This window comes from Macrosteles quadrilineatus, unplaced genomic scaffold, assembly GCF_028750875.1.
Source record: "Macrosteles quadrilineatus isolate MER2022 unplaced genomic scaffold, UCM_ALF_1.0 Scaffold_4__1_contigs__length_99947679, whole genome shotgun sequence".
NCBI lineage: Eukaryota > Metazoa > Arthropoda > Insecta > Hemiptera > Cicadellidae > Macrosteles > Macrosteles quadrilineatus.
In genome coordinates this window covers 29,174,808-29,195,304 of record NW_026542597.1, presented here as the reverse complement: position 1 = coordinate 29,195,304, position 20,497 = coordinate 29,174,808, and the positions used below count along the sequence as shown (strand labels likewise).

Sequence of the window (20,497 nt, the reverse complement as noted above, 5' to 3'; positions counted from 1 at the left end):
ACTAAGTAAATGATGTGAAGATAAAAATAGAATGTGTACATCGGAGACAACTGTTGTGCCTCATTTTTTATATCTGGAGAGTAAATAAAAGTACGTCTTATAACACTTAAAACATAACAAGACGGTAATTATACATACGAAAGTTAGTAGTGCTATGGTGATCGATGTCGATTAGAAACTCGAATTATCACTCGAAAAGCAAATGCATGTAATTAAAATATATGGAATTATAAATTTGGTAAATATAATTAAGGTTTTTTGGATTGAGATTTGATTTGGTAAAACAGTATATGAAGAAATTTCTATGTAAAATTTGATTCATACAATGTTTAGTAGGCCTACTTCTGTTATTTTTAAAGCATATAAAATTTAGATTGGTAAAGATTCGTAAATGTTTTAAATGCAATATTATCATCTATGTGTCATTATGTAAAGCGTTGTTTCTACAGGCTGGCCAGTCGTAATTCTATTTCTGAATTCTGATACACCCCGTATTTGTATTTCAGTATCCACGGGGGCCAAGCGTGAACGTCGTCATCGGCGGCGGAATTACCGTGAAATTCGATCATTTACGACCCTGGGTGGCGCCTTGTACACACAATGGAACAAAAGATTATCAACTTTGTTGCATCGTGCTGAAATAGGAACACAATTTCCAACAAACCTACCACAATAGGTCAAATAATATTAGCTTAACCATGTTTGTACGTATTGCTATTTTATTTCAGTTGTTTGTCTTCTATTACGACTCAAAACACTCCCAGATGTCACTTCCTTGTCGGCATTTAGTTTTTAGATTTAACATCAGTGAACCAAACGTTCGCAAAAATAAAGTTCTAGTGGTCTTAATAATTTAAACATAGTAAAATAACTTAAAAATAAAGTGAAAACATCTTACTCAATTGTCACATGGTATAGACATTGTACACTCCATATCTAGCTCCAGGAAAATTAATCTACGGTGTCATAGTACGAAAATGCAAATTGTTGATCCCCCAGAATGGATGCAAAGGGCAATATAATAAGGGAGATGGGTAGGGAACGTAGTAGAGGGGTTGGGCGATTGTAATTGCAAAAACTAAAGAGCGGAATGCAAGGGGCAGAACAGTTGGGGGGGAGGGGGGGGGGTGGAAATGTCAATAAAGTGCAGTCAAAATACCAGCAAGTTTTGGTTCTATTGAAACCATGGATTAAAAAATATAACCGCTTGTAAATTAAGGATAAGCTAAATTTAACTTAAGGTATATTAATCCTGTATTAATTCTTGTAGACGTTGTTTAAAGATCATATTACTATCTTTAAAAGTATTAAAAAAACGTAACGTTATTTTTGTTTTCTCTCTAGTATCAACAAAAGGGCAACCTGAATAATTCATTAAGGAAAATTATCGAGATCGTAGAAACTCGTACATGACGAGACATGAAACATCCCTATACAGGCTTCATATTTTACAACAACTAGTTTACTTGTAGAATCCGTATAAAGGTACCACAAGAACAATGGACAAGAGATAATGATTACTATATAATCATAAACAATAATATTAAGTGTTACCTCAAGATATGTTACTGACATCAACTCCTTACCTGTAACAGAATAAAGAAATATAGTAAATAAATATAACATTGACAAGTAAAATAAATAGATAAATAAGTTAAGCGTTTAGTGAGATAAATTACATTAATAAGTTAAACGTTAACTTAATGAAATACTACTTTGTTATAAAAAGTCATTGGTACGTATTCGTAAAAAAACTACCGAGACAAGTTATTTGGTAAAATATTAAGGGATTTTCAATAAATGCATCATAAATTAATTTAAGCATTGTCAATCAAGTACAATTGATTAAATTATTTTTCTCTTCAGATTGTATACGCTCATTTCGCCCTTCCATCAACGTTATCATAAAAAAATGATAATAAAATAAGATAATGTACACCTAATAAGTATGTTAATCAACGACTTGTTTCAATATTGTACAGCACTCGGCGGTGAACAAGCGGTCCCATGGTGTAATGGTTAGCACTCTGGACTTTGAATCCAGCGATCCGAGTTCAAATCTCGGTGGGACCTAATCTTTTTATGCAATAACAATAGGCAATATATATTGTAATGTGCAAGAAAATGTATAATAAAGTGAGAATTACCAATATAAAACGTCATATTTATACTTTTATTTAAATCGCAGTGCGGGGACTTAATTTTGTGTACAGTAAATTGACAATCGGCGGCCTAGGTTATAAGATAATTTGTTGTAATAAAGCTACTGAACATAAATTATACACTCCATTTTATACCCTGATTTTATTACTCATTTATTACTCATTTATTACTCACACTACTCATTATACATGTCACGAATTAATTGATTGATTGAACATAACAACAATCAGCATTTAACAAACAATTAATTGTTGGTAAGTTACCACCATTTTAGCCCTAAAAATTATCCTATCCAAATGTAAAAAACTGTTATTTTTACACTTAACAAAAGAATAAATTAATATAAATTACACAACCCTTTGGATCTTTTCAAATTCGCTATACTAGTTTTTTAAAGTTGCAAATGCTATATACCTAATCGTGTTTAAGGGTGGGTTGTTTTAGGTTGGGTTTTGTTATGTTAGGTTAGAACCGAAGTTAATCTTAAATTGTGTTATTACTACTAGCAAATGTAGTGGTAGAGAACTCACGGCAAAAGGTCCAAACATTTTACAGCAATAAATAAAATATTCTTAAATATTAGCAAACTTAGTACGTGACTACCTAACTAATTTAACAACAATTCTTTGCAACACACAATATAAGTGTGGTCTCATTAGAATATAGTTTCAGGGTCTATTGTTATGAAACCAATGCAATAAAGCCTTCCACTCGTGCGTTACATAGAATATTCGCAATTACAACCCCGATTGCAAAAGTAATCGGACCACAGCTACTCGTATCAACAATAGTTACAACAATATTAGTGGTTAATTTATTAGCATATAATTGTAAATCGCCTTCAGCAGTTGTATCTAATGGACTATGGTAAAAAACAAGATTTCCAAAGCAGAGACGATTCTCATCTACAAAAACCCTTCACTCAAACGTCAAAACGTAAAACAACATAAATAAACCTTCACAATACACAACTATATTCACAAGTATAATTGTACCATTGAATATACACGTACGCGTATTACTCAATGCTTATACCAGTACTATTCAAAGTCAATGTTAAACGTTCGTCTTCGCTGACTCCAGCTGATTATATTTAGCCAAGCGATAAGAAGAACAACTAACTTAATTACTTAAACGGTTTTATCCCTTATCCATGCACTTTGCGTCACAGATGAAAATTGAAGCATTGCGTCATTTATGAAAATCCAAGCTATTGGTCCAACGTATACTTGACATGACGTGTCGCCGTGTCGGCGTTTTGCTGCAGATCACTAGGTAGCCTGAGGTCACTGATTACATATTACGGTCTGAAAGTGGAATGACAGTGTTTGGATACGACGACAGCCGCTGGCAGAGGACCGGAGGAACAGTAAACCAGAGGAACGGTGGAGTAGGACCACCGCCAAAATATGCGCTTTCCGCCGATCACCCGCCAAGAAACACGCTCAACCATTCACCTAGTGTTCAGAAGCTACAGAGTAACTCCAAACTATAATTTGCTCTATAGTCTGTGCCAGAAGTAACAAAAAAGGTGCAGCACAAAATAAACCCCAGAATGTGTTGACAACACTGTAATTCAAAATCCATTCTCTACTGAAAAATTCATATTCAATTATTATGCATAAAATAGTTGTTGTAGACAGTTGGTATACAAGGTAGATGCATGACTTGCAGTTGCTTGGTGTTGTGGCAAGTTAATTAACTGCGGGTGCCAAACATGGGGTACAATGGCCCCCTATTAATATTCTGTACTGTAGATGCCACTAGGTCAAAATGTGGCCCTCAGGAGCCTGCTATGGCAGTGACCTCGCAAACTCAAACATGTGGCCTACTGATCTGCAATATAGATTGTGGTTTAATGAACTACAATATCGACTGTGGTCTACTGATCTGCAATATAGACTGTGGTCTAATGAACTGCAATATCGACTTTGGTCTACTGATCTGCAATATAGACTGTGGTCTACTGTTCTGCAATACCGTTTATAATATAGTGCTCTGCAATACCGACTGCATTCAGGTACTGGGTCTTTCTAGACTGCTGAAGTTCTGAATACAGGGTGTCCAAAAAAGATTCAGGAATTTAGTATACAATATTTCGTACTATCTTTCAAAGGTATGTCCGAAATGCCTCCAGATATTCACCATTTTGCTTTTTTATACATAAAACTAGCCAATATTTTGGTAACAACCCCAAAGAAATCACCCACTTATTCTTATTCTACATCTACACCCAGTCTGTATTCATATTAACTTGGAACACGTATAAAAAGTACGCACCTGCAACAGCAAAGTAAAAAAACATATCAAACACATAATTATATTTCCAATAGGATGTTCGTTTATGTTTTGGTGTGTCTTGTGAGAAAGTCGCAGCTTCATTTTGCATCAGCTGGTGTGAAGCGTCAGAGAGTGAGAAAGTCGTCACGTGACTAGTGTGATCAGCTGATCAGCTGTTAACTGCTCTAGAGCGAGTAATCTGTACAAGGTCACCGCGGGATACAGAGTAGAAACTTGCTACACATCTGTCTGGACACTGGACCACTGAGAAAGTCGCCTTCAGGCATACATTACTTTCTTTTCGAGGATGTATTGAAAAGCGAAACTAAGGTAATAGAACTCGCCTTGGGTTACTAGGGCTCTCTCATTTGGTATGGAATTGAAGTAGACTTGAAATACTGTCTAATTGCTGTTTTGTACTGTTTGTGCTGTGTTGTATAATTGCTGTTTTGTAGTAAAAACGTCATCTTTTAACCTTTCCCATGTGAACTTAAGGTCGTAGAACTCGCCTATACAGGACCGTTCACTCTACATACAGTATTGACTTGGTTCATAGCCTATACTTGAAAGTACAATAAATATCTTATGAGTTGTTTGATAATAAAAATCATTTTATAAACGGAGAGAAACACATTGTTATTTCGCCTATCTTTCCTTTTACAAAGTGATGTTTCCAGAAAATCGAACAAACAAAACTTATATTAAAGCTATAAATTCAATTGAAACCGATCCAACTATTTTCGCGTTAAAACTTTGGTATCAAAACATTCCTGGTAGTTAGAGCGCGGAACATTTCAATGATTTACCCGCGAAAACTTCTGAACCAAAAAGCGATTAACGTTTTATTGAGAAACTTTCTCATTTGGAGAGCAGCGTTGGCGGCGAATCGAGGTTCAAAATTGTGTTTGAGCGAAAGTTGCTCAATGAGTTTCATAACTTACGTCCCAACTTACACCCACTAGTGCAAGATATTTGCTGCTATTTGAGACACTTGTGAGTTCTGATAATGATTAAGTACTTGATAGGACAAGTGCTACGATATGGTATTTAAAGGAACAATAATGCAACGTGCACTTAAGATACGAAACTCACGTGGTTTTTACGAATGGAATTCAATTGTTTGGTTTATAATCATGTGAGGGAACCTTATTGTAATGTAATCACTATTGTATCGGTTAATTACTGTAATTTAAATTGGCAATCACGTAAGTATACTTTGCTGAATGTTTATCGTTTGCAAAAATTGAACTTTTAAAAACAATTGTTTAAAGAATAATAATATTTATATTCTACCAGGAATACAATTTTTGCAGTAATTACAGTAAATGATACAGTTTAAATGATTTAAAGTTCTTTTTTGTGAATTCTTTGTACGTGCTTCTACTATAATGTTACTGCCTGGGATTTGTTTGATCTATGTTCAGTCATTTTACTTCAACTTCGGCGGGGTTCCGGGTTTGTGTACTATCATATACTATACACAGAATATACTTTCCATGTAATGTAAAAATTTGAAGCTAAGAAAATAGATGAAGTTCAGGACCATATCACCTGAGAGTACTAGTGTATTGGGTTAAACATTTATTAAATCAATGCAGTACCACAGCAAACAGCTGATTGATTTATCACACAGAATATTGTCATTAATTTGGTAGACTATCTCAACAGATAGCACATTTGTGTTTTTCTTCTTCAAATTTTTACATTACAGTACTTAGGAAGTATATTCAGTGTATAGTCAATGTATATTCTTGTAATGTTTTAACACTTTTTCACCTGAGGATGAAAATTGACCGAGTACTCAAATTGAACGAATAGTCGAACCGACCAAGTAAAATAAGTAACGACCAAGTAAGTTGGTGGATTAATGTATCTTTTGATAAACTTACAAATACCTTGAAATGGAGTATTCTAACTAAGACCGAGTACCAACCACAGTTCTCACTATCCACTCAATGCTGCATCACAGCTGTAGCTGGTCCGGTCTTCGCCGCGAGAACCGCTGTTGCTACCGGTGCTGCATTATTTACGTTCGTTGATCGACTTGAATGTGCAATCCGAGGGCACAATGGTGATGCAAGATTTGTCTGCTTCGGGCAGTGACCTCTGGTGGTCTCTGGTAGTCACGACATCTGTGGGCACCGGACAGTCGGATTTGGAATTGTACCGTTGGATAATGGGCGGATTTCGGTTACAAAATATTGGTCATAAGGGTTGAATACTGAATATTCTAAGAGTGTTATGAATTTAGGACTGGTTAATTCCAAAACGAATTGAGAAACTTTGGAATTAAAGAAGATGATTTAATATGTTCTGATTGACTAAAAACATTGAGTATACATATACGTGACACTATTGAAAATTGGATCATGTATTAGATGTTGTTTTGGGCAACATTTTATTACAGATTCATATGAATCAAAACTGATGTATGTAAGATAGAGGTTGCAAAAATGGTGGTTTTAAAACGCTTTACGTTCAAAGGACTCACAAAGATGTACTCTGTGAAGAACTAAAGAAATTGCAAGATTAAAATCTATTTTTACTCAAAACCAAAATAATTGTTTCAACGTATTGTTTAATGTTGATGGTGCAATTATGGGACGAACGAACTCTCCTACACAAGTTTTTGGGATTCGAGACAACTATTATACCTATAGGTATGGTACCACTAGAGATTCCATTCCCATGTTAAAGTTGTAGCCAGGTTTTTAATAAAATTTGTCTTAGTTGATGTGAGCCACCTACAGATTGCGCTGATCTAAATCACTGATTTCTGCCGATTACATGATGGTTTTTACCAAGTCAAACTTATATTATTTGAATTAATGGGATGGAATTACTTATTATGAGCTATAGCAACTGTTGTGACCCACCAACTATATCAGTAACGAAAAATTAAGTACAAAATAGAGTTTTAGACACTAGTGCAATCTGTGACTCGCTCACACAACTACATTCTTTTTAGTAAAAAATTGGCGACAGCTGATCCATATAGATCATGTTTTCAAAGGATGTCTTTCAAAGGCACAACTTTATACCTCAACCAAAAAAGCAACTTCAGTTCAAACTTCCAAACTCAAAGTAGGTCTTTCTATGACGAACGAAAGCTCAATTATCACGCACAGAAGGACCAGACAATCCCCAAAAGAATGGCCATTTAACGGGTATTAATTGAGGAACGGAAATGTTCTCACGTGATTAAAAGTATAACCTGTCCAGAAATGGTCTGTAATTGGCATGGCCTAGTCGAGAAATTACCAGGGTCCTCGTCGCGGCACTACTTTCGAACACAAGGAGAAACTTGAAAATTGATACGGAGAGATCAGGCGAGTCACTGCTCGGGAATTGAACCGATGTCACGGGTGGGTGATCAGAGATGACATCCGTACTGGGAATAGAAATTATACGATTTGGGGACTCATTTCTTGAGGCTGGATGTTACCGTTTTAACTTTAAATTTTAGTTACGCTATCACAAAACATATGCATCCATTTTAGAATCCCACGGCAGGTATGGATGAAGATGATTGATACCGGGATCTGCTGGTTTAAAGTCCACCTGAATATGTTCGATACAAATGACGGCACTCTCAGATACAGAGAATATTATAATGAACAACAACTCCCTAGTTACGCCAAACGATTATAAAACATTGCATACATTTACCAAACAGCACAATTTTACTTTTGGACACTTTCAATCTCAGGACACTATTTTTTTCAAACTGACCTCTCTACTGTACATTGATCAATTGATTACTTTACATTTCAAATCGACTACAGGTAGCCTTAACAAGTTACGTATGCCTTTATAAGTTAAAATACTATACCCATCTCAGTTGGTGTACAAAAACCCTACACTACCATTTATTTTCGTGTTGATAAAAACGTGTTTAAATCAGGAAACATTTCCCCAGTAAAAGTTTTGATCCAAACCCCTGAAAGGCAAAACAGACATACAACAGAACTATCGGCTCTCATTAGCAGTTTAGCACGACAAAGTGTGTATGGCCATTACACTCACACTCAGCTGTCCTTATCTGAGCAAATAATTGGCTGTGACGTCACCAGCCTTACATAAGTGTGGACAGATTGTTAAGTTTGGGGCTGATCAGCTGATTGTTGGACAGTCAAAACTTTGAGCGTTGAAGAATTTCAGTGGTGGTTGAATGGTGAGAGCTGATACATCGCATTGTACACTTGACGAAAGATCACAAGAGGATAGGTAATAATTAAAATAACTTCTTTTTAGAATTGTACGAATTATTAAATTACCCGAAAGCACAAAAATACGTCAAATAACACTTGTATTAATATATTTACACTCATGCTGTTTACTCACAAGACAGTAAATACAAGTAAAGATGGTCAGTGTACATCAATTTCGATTGGATACTCCAATCATCATTAGACCCAAAGGCGAATCTATTGAGTCGCCTTTGGGTATGATGATGATTGGAGTGTCCAGTCGAAAACGATCACCACTTACCACATCTTTGTAACTACATCTTTGTATTTACCGTCTTGTGAGTGAACAGTATGAGTGTAAATATATTAATACAAGTGTTATTTGACGTATTTTTATGCTTTCAAGTAATAATTTTCAAAAAGATTGTTTTTTATTGTATTTGGTTCAAAGTCGGTTGGGTAACAAGAAATAAATGGTTAACATAAACTCTGCAATTACCAGATAGATACATAGGCTACCATGATATCGTCCATGATACCATGATACCATGATTCAGCTAAACTAAACCACAAGGACGAAAAGTCTATTATTACCTACGTTTATCAATATTACTTTTACGGCCATTAGGGTTTACGTGCTGATGAGTATTTGTACTACTTTTCTCCTTGTATAGAAAAGTCAACTTTTTTAAGGTGGTGCACAACTCAGTCAAGGCTGATTTACCAATAAAGAAACTGGGCAATTCCGTTAAATAAAAAAACAAATGTAAATGTGAGCAATACTCAAAATTCAAGGTTTGCTTGGCAACACATTGTTCACTGGAGGTTGAAATAAGAGCCTATTCACATACTGTACTGTACTCAGGTAAACCAACCGTGGATGAGTCATACGATACGTTTCGACGATCGAAAGACGCAACAGAAACAATGGGCTTTGTTCGATGACAATGGGAAATCAGAGGCTAGAATATCCTGTTGTAATTCACAATAAACCCAGATGTTTATACAATCTGATGTATTATGTATGAGTCGCGGTGTTGCTGTGCTTTATATGAGTTTGACTGAACATTAAACGAAATGTCACGGTGACCCGTATGTGTAGGATGAATAGTTTGTGAAAGAACCTTGCAGAGTGATGACTGATTGTGTCTTCGTCAGAGTGGATATTCCGTGGAGATTTTGACAGTCTGGTGATACAGGTATATGATAGTCTAGTGGATCACCTTGATTCGGGAACATCTCTACATACCAATCCGTTGTCGGGTAAAATACCATAATGTTCAAAAATACCCCCGCCGCAGCAAACCTGCAGACTAAGCGAATTTCCATTTGACTGATTGGATTTACACTGAAATGTCTACTTAAAAATAACATTTATTCTCTATTTAAATAGAATTAGTTTAACTAGTACTTAGGTTTGCTGCATCAGGGAGGGTAAAACTGTTTTTTTGTAAAACGTTAATAGTTAGTAAGAAATAAAAACATTTTCCAAATTTGATCAAAATATGTTCATAAACAAGCAAACTACAACAATTTACTTATTCTCCATAAGAATAACATGGGAATTTTAAATTTAAAATTTTTTGGAATTTTCTCCGTAACCATTAGGCGCATAATAACGCTTCAATATACTAAATTATTTGTTTTTTTAAGCTCTACAAAATGGTTTGGAAAGAAATTGCTAAATTTTATGTTTTTTGGGTGAAAAATGGGAAAAACCTATTTTTACCCCATTAAACCCCCCGTAAACCCCCGTTCCCATGGTCCGATCATGCTGGATCGCGAACTCGTTCGAATAAACGTAGGTTTACACGTTTGTACCAAATTTCATCAAAATCGGATCATTTTTGCTCGAGTTATCGTGCTAACGGACACACCCACATATATATATATATATATATACAGGGTGAATTTTAAATGAGTTCCCCCCCTACTTTTTTCTACATTTCTAAAGATATCATCTCCGGACCACGTCAGATCATTGTTGAGTAGTAAGAACTTCATTTTGACTGGGTATACATTTTTGGCCGCCATCTTGGATCCGCCATATTGGATACAAAAATTTTTTTTCAAATGTAAAGGTAGGGTTGTGACCCTTTATTTCAAACTAGAATTTTACGCTGATTACAATGCCGCAATTAGATTTTAAAAATCTTGATCCGTTCTAAAGTTATGAGGACTTTTTATAACTTTATTTTTAGCGCATTTTAACATTGTGCATTTACAAACTAAGACCATAATCTCAAAATAGTGCTAGATAAAGATAAGTATACACCACCATTCATTGTCGACATAATTTCACTTGGTTATGACGGATGTAGTTTTTTCAGCCGCCATCTTGGATCCGCCATTTTGAAATGAGATCAATTAATTTAAATATGAAGGTGGTGTTGTGACCCATCATTTTGAGCTACTTTTTTATGCTGAACTCAATGCCGCAATCCGTTTTTCATTTGCATCTTTGATTTTTGAAATATTGAAATTTTAAATAAGAGTATTTTAATATTTCATCAAGACAGCTTGATAACAAAAAACGGATTGCGGCATTGAGTCCAGTATAAAAAAGTAGTTCAAAATGATAGGTCGCAACACCACCTTCATATTTAAATTAATTGATCTCATTTCAAAATGGCGGATCCAAGATGGCGGCTGAAAAAACTACATCCGTCATAACCAAGTGAAATTATGTCGACAATGAATGGTGGTGTATACTTATCTTTATCTAGCACTATTTTGAGATTATGGTCTTAGTTTGTAAATGCACAATGTTAAAATGCGCTAAAAATAAAGTTATAAAAAGTCCTCATAACTTTAGAACGGAACAAGATTTTTAAAATCTAATTGCGGCATTGTAATCAGCGTAAAATTCTAGTTTGAAATAAAGGGTCACAACCCTACCTTTACATTTGAAAAAAAATTTTTGTATCCAATATGGCGGATCCAAGATGGCGGCCAAAAATGTATACCCAGTCAAAATGAAGTTCTTACTACTCAACAATGATCTGACGTGGTCCGGAGATGATATCTTTAGAAATGTAGAAAAAAGTAGGGGGGGAACTCATTTAAAATTCACCCTGTATATATATATATATATATGTTTGAATTCACAGCAGTTTGAAGTCAACTTGCACTGACATCCAGCACTTCGGCGTCAAATCGTGACGCCGAAAGCATGACGCCGAAATGCTGCACTTTGAGTTATTTCACAGCACTTTGAAGTCAGACTCCGAAAGTCTGTGACGCCAAAATGCTTTGTGTCTCGTGACTTCAAAATGCCATAGCACTTCGGAGTCAGGGTATATAACTTTTGTCTTAATTTAATCGTTAAAGTGGTTTTTATAAAAGTTAGTTTTATCACAGTTAGTTTTACTTCGTTTATTCCACTGACACCATACTTTTACACTAAGTTTTGTGTGATTCAAAATTTTATATCCAGACCTGGTTTTGTGAAGCTACAAGTAGGCTTTGCAATCGTGATTTTATACATAAGTTATAAAGCATTTTTTTTTTTTACGACATTTTGAGTTTTGGGAGCGAGCTGGTCTAGTGGTTAGAGCGCGGGACTCTGGTCTCTGAGGCCCTGGGTTCATATCCCACCAAATCACCAATGGATTTGATGTAAGTAATGTGTTTGATGTAAGTGTATTGCCGCAATCCCTAGGTCCAATCTGAAGAATTTTGAAAAGCAATTCGGGGTTCGTTCCTAGCGTACTTGAAAAAAATCGAGTTTTAGTTTTGGCTAGAATTGTTTGTTTAGGCCCCCTTATTCAAGAAATGGGCTTCCAGGTTTTGTCTGTGAGTGTGTGTGCGTGTGTTTGTTTTTGTGTATATAGAACTTTAGATAACACAAGATAATTTCTAATAGTTATCATAAGCGCTATAATTTGCGGATGCATTTGCACGACGTCCAATGATATAAGTCAATGTCATGACGTCCAAAATACAATTATTGAGCTGTTAAACTACGTCCAATACAAACTATTTTACTGATGCGCGACGTCCAAATCTCACCATGTCAAAAAGTACAGTAATAAACATAAGTCTTTCTACAAGCTCTAGCGTCATGAGATTGGTCGTCATTCTCTGCAATCTGCTGTCAAGATTGCCAACCTTATTCTGTATTAATTGTACCATGTATATTTTAGTTATTTTCTTTAAATCAATAATATTCATATAAATATAAGAATGTGTTTCAAAATATTATAAACACAGTTACAGCTTTTTAAAGTAATCGTCCTTTGGTTTTGTAATGTATGTGCAAAATGTACGTTTGCAGTATTACGGTGTCATCGATCTATCAGTTACTGATGTAAAAGTCCGAGGTATTTTGTATGGGTTTCTTTTGAATTATCTATCAAATTGAGATATTTCTATTATGAAAATGTATTTCCTAGTACTGTATTTATATTACTAACGCAATTAGTTAATCTATATATTAATATGAAAGCAGTTTTATTTTCACAGTTATAACTCGATAACGGGTTGACGGATTTTAACGTCGAGGTGTCAAATTAAAGGTATTTTCACGTAGATGTGCAAATACGTCTCGGAAAATTAAGAAAAGGCATCCCTTAAGTACAGTTAAGGCCAAAAGTTAAGGAATGGCAGCGCTATCTGTTGGCATTGTATAAAACTCAATTCCCTTTGTTTACAACTAAACATATGAACGTAGTTTGAAATGATTTTTAAGGTTAACCACAGACCGCAGGGCTTATTACTTCCAGAGCAAAGCCGGAATTTATACTTTTATTTAAACATCTGTTAAATATGTCTGGATCATAAATTAATAGTTTCTTAGCAAGACTTGACAACAAATTGTTTGTAATAGTTTAATTTATTTACCATACGTTGTATTTTACTGAATTATCGAGTTGTTTTGCTTACAGTTCGGTGTGATGAAATGGATGTTTGAAAGTGATTACAGTATTTACAGTGCAGTTACCCGTTATATTACCATATCATGTAATTTACAAAATTCTGTTGTAGTGTTTTCTGATTTTTGATTAACCATAGTATTTTATCCAAATTTAAAATTAAATGCCACCAGTAAGACGAAGAACTTTGAGTAGCTGGAGGAAATTTGAACGTGGCCGCTTGCATCAATCAGCTAATGGAACATTTTAAGGTTACAGAGTTGCAGTACCACCGTGGTGATACATCTAACCTCGGAAAAATTAACGTAAAATGATAACATTTTGGTGGCTTACATTTTAAGAAAAAAAAGACTGGCCGAGACAGTTCAATTGTTACTCTTTGTTGCCATGAGAGAACCGTGTACCTTATCTGCGGTATTCACCACACTTTCAGGAACTTATTGGAAACTCCCAATCTGAAAACAGAGCTCTGAGGTTTAGATCTAGAAATTATTTGAAAAAAAAATCGTCAATTCAATTCCGTCTTTGCCATGGTCAGCTCTGAAGCTCATTTATATGAGAGGATCACCCAGGGGATCTACAATTTCAAGATCCATGACAGGTTTTACCTCCGAGTAGGTAATCTAATTCCTTAAGAAGGTCATCCTGAACACACACAGATGTATAATAAGGACGATGTTGGCTCTGGAACCCAACAGCGCATGAAACACAATTCAAAGAAAGAATGCAATGAAAAAAATATGCGGGAAAAAGGGTCACATTGCCAACCCATTTGCCCAATCTTTCAAAAATGTGACAGAAAAATGTGTAGGGACGATAGCTCCAAGGAGTCAAGTGAGATCCTTATGTAGGTACATGATAAGACACAAAAGAAGTGACTTTCCTCGCTACCAATGGTGCTACCTGTATAGATGATGCAGCTATTGAAAGCTGAAAACAGAGCACCACCTGGCCGAATAAATCTTAGTTTCTTTTTTCATAAACTAATGTTAAACGCGAATCTGTTCTAGATCCGTCGTTAGATCCACTTGCTAACCCTCTAATTTTCCCAACCGGACACTTTAGTTGGGGCCCCTAATTTAAACAAGACAAAAACAGAACCTATCGTAGAAATAATTTAACAATGCTATAGTACGTGCCATACTGGTTGGCGTCAAGAGAGGAATTTAGCTTGCTACATTAGGTCATGTTTTGTTAAATGACATGACCAATGCATGTAATTGTTATTTTGGTTAAATAAATGACTTATTGACTTATTGACTTATAGGTCTGAAAAACTCACTTTAAAGTGTGTGGTTGACATTTACGTTCTCATATGGCTACGTCAGCTTATGGCTTCTAATATGCATTTTGGGGGTTTTGTAAGTGCAATGCATTTCTTGTGAAATAATTCATTTAGGACTATATTCAGAATATTTTTTTCGATTAAAAAAACATCTGAGCCCTCATAAACTTAAAGTCATGCAAAACTTACTGCTTACTTAAAGTAAGCGTGTGTGTTTCAATACTAGTTAGAAGAAAACAATTAATGACAACCTACATTAAATTAAATTAGAATTGCCTATACATGATAAAGAAGTCAAATAAAAATAGCAAGCCTATCCTCAAAATGCTGCGTAATGTTTTTCTCAAAACCCAATATGTCATAATTAAAGCAATGCTTATTTATTCTATTGTTATTAACGATTGTAAAACTATCAGCATCTGATTCAAAAGTACACGGGAATTTCTAAGTATTACTTAGAATATTAGAACAATAATATGATTTCAGCATTTTTATTTTACACCGACATCAATTGGCTCTAAATAACTTAAGAAATTGAAAGTATTTGGTGTCGTTGGTTGCAATATAAGCTATAATTGTCTATAATTTATTTTCCATGATCATGTTCTACGAAATAAATCAATGACGTCAATGTGATGCGTACAACTATAGGGAACTAACAGCATTTTGGCGTCATAATTGCACTGTGGTTTCAAAGTGCTGCGAACGTTTTTGAAAAGTTGCAGCTATTTGGCGTCATTGACCGATTTACTTAGGTGATTGGGATTTGATCGTAAGCAATGTGTCATCCACTCCATTACAAAACTTTCTCGTGTTATTTACCATTTTACAAATCCTATACTCTAAAATAAGCATGTTGACGGGCAAAGTTTTTTCGTTCTAGGATATTTGATTTTTTGTTTAAAATAGTGTATTTGGCCACGAAAAAACTATTGGAGTTGGTCACAAGGCTGGGAAAATCCAGTTACCGTCCTACACTGCTCATGTTATTGTCAATGTCTTTTTGTAGCTGTAGTTAACCAAATCAATTGTTTAAACAGGTAACATATTGTCCATGGATCATGCTCTACCAAATAAATGACTGACTTATCTGTGATGCGTACAATTAAAAAAGACTTAGAGCATTTTGGCGTCATAAGCATTCACATATTTCCTAGTGTTGGAAAATTATTGAAATTTTACAGCATATTAGCGTTATTAATGCTACCCTCCTCTATTAGCTGTGCACAATATTAAAAATCTCAGAGATTTTGTGTTATTTGTTTAAATTTTTTACCTATACTCATTTTTTTCCCTATAAATCATTCAATAAATCTATAAATGTATGTCTATGGTTGATATGCCATGATAAAACTAAATACAACTGATGACTTTAATGTGCTGCGTAAAATTTAATAAACTTACAGCGATTTGACGTCGTCAATGCACTCTGTTTTCAAAGTGCTGCGTAAATTGTTGAAATCTTACAGCATTTTGGCGTCATAATTTCACTCTGTATATTATACACACTTTTTTATGCATACATTAATTTTTAAGTGTTGCGGGAAATTATGGAAATTTTAGAGCGTATTAGCGTTGTTATTGGTACCTTCCATTATTAGTTATGTGATTATTGCTAACTTCCTCTATTAGCTGCGTACAATATTGAAATGTCAGCATTTTAGTGTCATTAGTTTTAAATTATAACCTATACTTATTTGTTTTTACTATAAATCATTCAATAAATCTCTAAATGTATGTCAATGGTTGATATTCTATGAAAAAAACGAAATACAACAACTGACTTCATTGTACTGTGTAAAATTCAATAAACTTACAGCACTTTGGCGTCGTCAATGCACACTGATTTTGGATTGCTGTGTGAATTTTAGAGAAATCTTATAGCATTTTGGCGTCATAATTGCACTCTAAATATTATACACTTTGTACATGCAAATACGGTAATTTCTAAGTGTTGCGGAAAACTATAGAAATCTTACAGCATATCAGCGTCATTGTATTTTGCCAGCTTATGTGGCATTTTCAGTGTTATTTTTGAGTTATCTTCTTATCACGAACACTATGGTCTATAATTACAAAATATAAACGCCACATATCCAACTTTGAGTTGACCGATCAACCCAGCCACAATAGTCTTGACTGACTGCGCTTGTGTAAATATGATTATCCTCTAGACTCCTTAAGAAATTGATAATCTACCGACTTTAATATAACTGTTTTTTTTTTCGGAGTGAAACTGAAATTTTCAAAACTCCTGAATAGTGTTATGTATTCTTTTCTAAGTCCATTTAACCAATACTAAAAGTGTCATGCAGTTTCAAACAAAATCTCAAACCAAAGAGGCAAAGCAAATATTTTGATTTTAACTGATTCATTAAGTCAAATAGATCAACACATGATTCCATTATAAACAATCTAATTATAACCAGCTCTTTACAAAGTTAATAGTTTAATTTAAAAAGTTGCAGCTTGTTACAAAGTATACACCTGTTTAAATGTAAAAAAAATTGTTCTCCATAAGGATAGCCTACAAACCTTATAGTACAGGTAAAATTATACTAAATAAACGGTATCAGCATTCTGACACATACTTTCTCCCATAAGTTTGTCAACAACCTTTATCATGTGTAAGCGGTGAGAGTAAATATACGGAAATGGGATTTGTAAGATTTTCTTCAGAATTTAAAGGACTATAACATACTAAATTTTTATCAAAATCGTTCGAGCCAATATTGGGAAAATATGATTTTCCGTTATTTTATGGGGTTTTTATGGGGAAATAACATAATTTACAATAACTTTTGAACCGTAATTTTTACAGAGATGGGATTTGTACCATTTTGTTCAGAATATAAAGGACTATAACATACTAAATTTTTATCGAAATCGTTCTGGCCATTTTTGGGAAAATCTTTTTTTTCCGTCATTTTATGGGGTTTTATGGGAAAATACCCATTAAAAATAAAAATTTCTAAGAAATGAGAAAAACTATCAAAATTGTAAGGATCATAACATACTATGTTAAATAAAATCGGATTTTTTTGTCTAAAATCCTATTTTTGGTTATTTTATGGGATTTTTATGGGAAAATAACATAATTTACCATAACTTTTGAACCGTAATTTTTACAGAAATGGGATTTGTACCATTTTGTTCAGAATTTAAAGGGCTACAACATACTAAATTTTTATCAAAATCGTTCAGGCCATTTTTGAGAAAATCCGATTTTTCCGGTTTTTTATGGGTTTTTATGGGAAAATCCCCATTAAAAATCAAAATTTCAAAAAAATGAAAAAAACGCCTGGAGATACCATGGATTAGAACCTACATACCAAATTTCATCGAAATCGGACCACAGGTGTAGTCTCTAGCTCTGTACACATCCAGACACACAGACACACAGACACACAGACACACACACACACACACACACAGACATCACTTCGAAAACCACTTTTTTGGGTCCAGGGGGACCCAAAACGAATATATCCACTCAAAACTCAAACTCGAAAATTTTGACGAAAACAATACTTTCTCCATATACTATGGTATAGGGGGAGAAAGTAAAAACCAGTAGAAAACATAAAAATTAGTCCATTCATGAAACTTTCAGGAAACGTATTAATTGCCATTATGTATTGGAATCTGAAGAGTCCCTAGTGATTGTGGGGGTGGAAGTACCATTTTATGGGGTTTTAAGTTTATGGGGGTAGTGATTTTGAGAAAATTTTTATTTATGGGATCCAAGCAAGTGGGGTGTCGTTTTCTATATTTCTTAGGATGCAGAATCGAAAAAGAACACAATAAAAGCAATAAAACCGACAGTTTATCAGAAAAAGACTAATTTATTAATGAAAAACTAAATACGACAAATTAGTTAAGGTAAAATAATCCAGTTAATTAATATCAATCACCTATTACAAAATTGATCATGAGTCTGTGTCACATGTTACAGTTGTAAGGAAAAATTAACCAAGAAACTGGTAGTTACGACTCTTTAACCACCACGAGTCATATTGTTCATCAGCTACTGATGCATCATCACCTTCCATGGAATCGTCAGGGTCTCTAACTCGTTCTTCTCCATCATCGTTTTGACTTAACACTGGCAGCTTAGTAGTGGGGATGGGTAGCAGAAACATATTTCAGTTCTGGCGATGATCCTGCAGCTTAGGGTGAAGATAATATATAAGACCAAGTATGTAAAAAGGCCTAGACCCGAATTTTTAAGGACCTTGGTCACCCGTAATGACGTCATCAACATGGCGCTCGTAAAAGGATGCTGGGTCGCTATGAATTGGTTATTATACCAAAATGCCTGAACCGATTTTAATTAAATTTGGCATACAGGTGCTTAAATGCTATATCTAATCCCAGTTTGTTAATGGTCGAGTTTGGTTAGGTCATTTCAAAATGGCGGCCGTTAATAGTTAAAATAATTGTTTAATGTTTTGTTTTTTTCAATTCTCTCCAGAAATCCGCAGCGATCTTTCATTTCCCTTGCAATCACAGGTCGTGATGCCATCTCTGCATTTCATGGAATAGGCAAACTACCCCCACCGCAGCAAACCTGCAGATTAAGTGAGTTTCCATTTGCCTGATTTGATTTTCAATTAAAACTATTTTCTTAGGTGAGTTTTACCTGTACTATTAAAGACCACTGGGGCAGAGCCCTGATAGATTTTTTTAAAGCTTCGAATTGCGTATCAATTGCTTTAAGTTGAACCTTAGTCAATTCATGAGCTCTTGCGGATTGTAGTTTTTGAAATATAGCCATCAGTGACTGAATCAGTCATTCGTCCAGTAAGTAAGTACATGGCAATTACTTTCTTTATGTATTCTCGTTAGTTTCAAAACATGTGTATGTGTTTGTAGTATATATGAAAAACACTGATCTCTATAAGTTTTCCATTAAATGATGGAAAATTAGAGCATTTTATGTCGTAAATTTGAGGTTATATAAGCTTCCATTGCTTCCATCATTTATTGTATACTTATAAATGTATGTCTTTGGATCATATTGCATGAAACAAACAAAACAAAAAATACTGACTTCAATGTGCTGCGTGATACTATAGAAAACAAACAGCATTTTGGCGTCATCATTGCATTCTGAATCTGAAGTGCTGTGTAAATTTCAGAAATGTTGCAGAGCTTCAGCGTCATGGATATAGAATTAGGAAAAGATTACAACTTAAACAATGTTTTATGTTTTCCATTATATATCACGTGCTTTAATTTCCAAACATACGTCTCTATATTGAAAAAAAATATTTCTAAGTTTAGTGTAAAGTTATGAAAACTAATTTCTGAGTGATGCATATAATCATAGAACAATTACAGTATGTCAGCTGATCATTGCATTCTGACCTATATTAGGTGCATAAAATACAGGGTCATCGAAAAAGGTGTCCGTGATTTCAAAGCTTAATAAAAAAGGTCCTATATATAGTAAAATATTCAGAGATGCATTAAAGCATGCATGAACTCATAAACTTTTACCTTAATCTTAAATATTTATAACGTAACCCCATTAAAACAATTGTTGTAAATTCACGAGATGGCTTAAAAACGTACCGAAACCTAGATCGCATAGATCGACTTATTTTGAACTGGGGACTAAAGGTATTTAAACCATTACAATAGTTCTTATTTAATAAAATAGGATATAAAATGGATGGACTACTTTCCTTCTCAGGCTTCAT

At 34.4% G+C, this 20,497-nt stretch overlaps 1 protein-coding gene and 1 non-coding gene across 3 annotated transcripts in view; one reads left to right on the top strand and one right to left on the bottom strand.

Annotated features, from left to right (window-relative positions):
• Positions 1 to 20,497, bottom strand: part of LOC128993365 (ras GTPase-activating protein raskol) — a 318,987-nt gene that overhangs the window by 221,839 nt on the left and 76,651 nt on the right. The window lies entirely within an intron of this gene.
• Trnaq-uug (transfer RNA glutamine (anticodon UUG)) lies at positions 2,002 to 2,073 on the top strand. The gene has a single exon. It is a non-coding gene; the product is annotated as a tRNA-Gln (tRNA).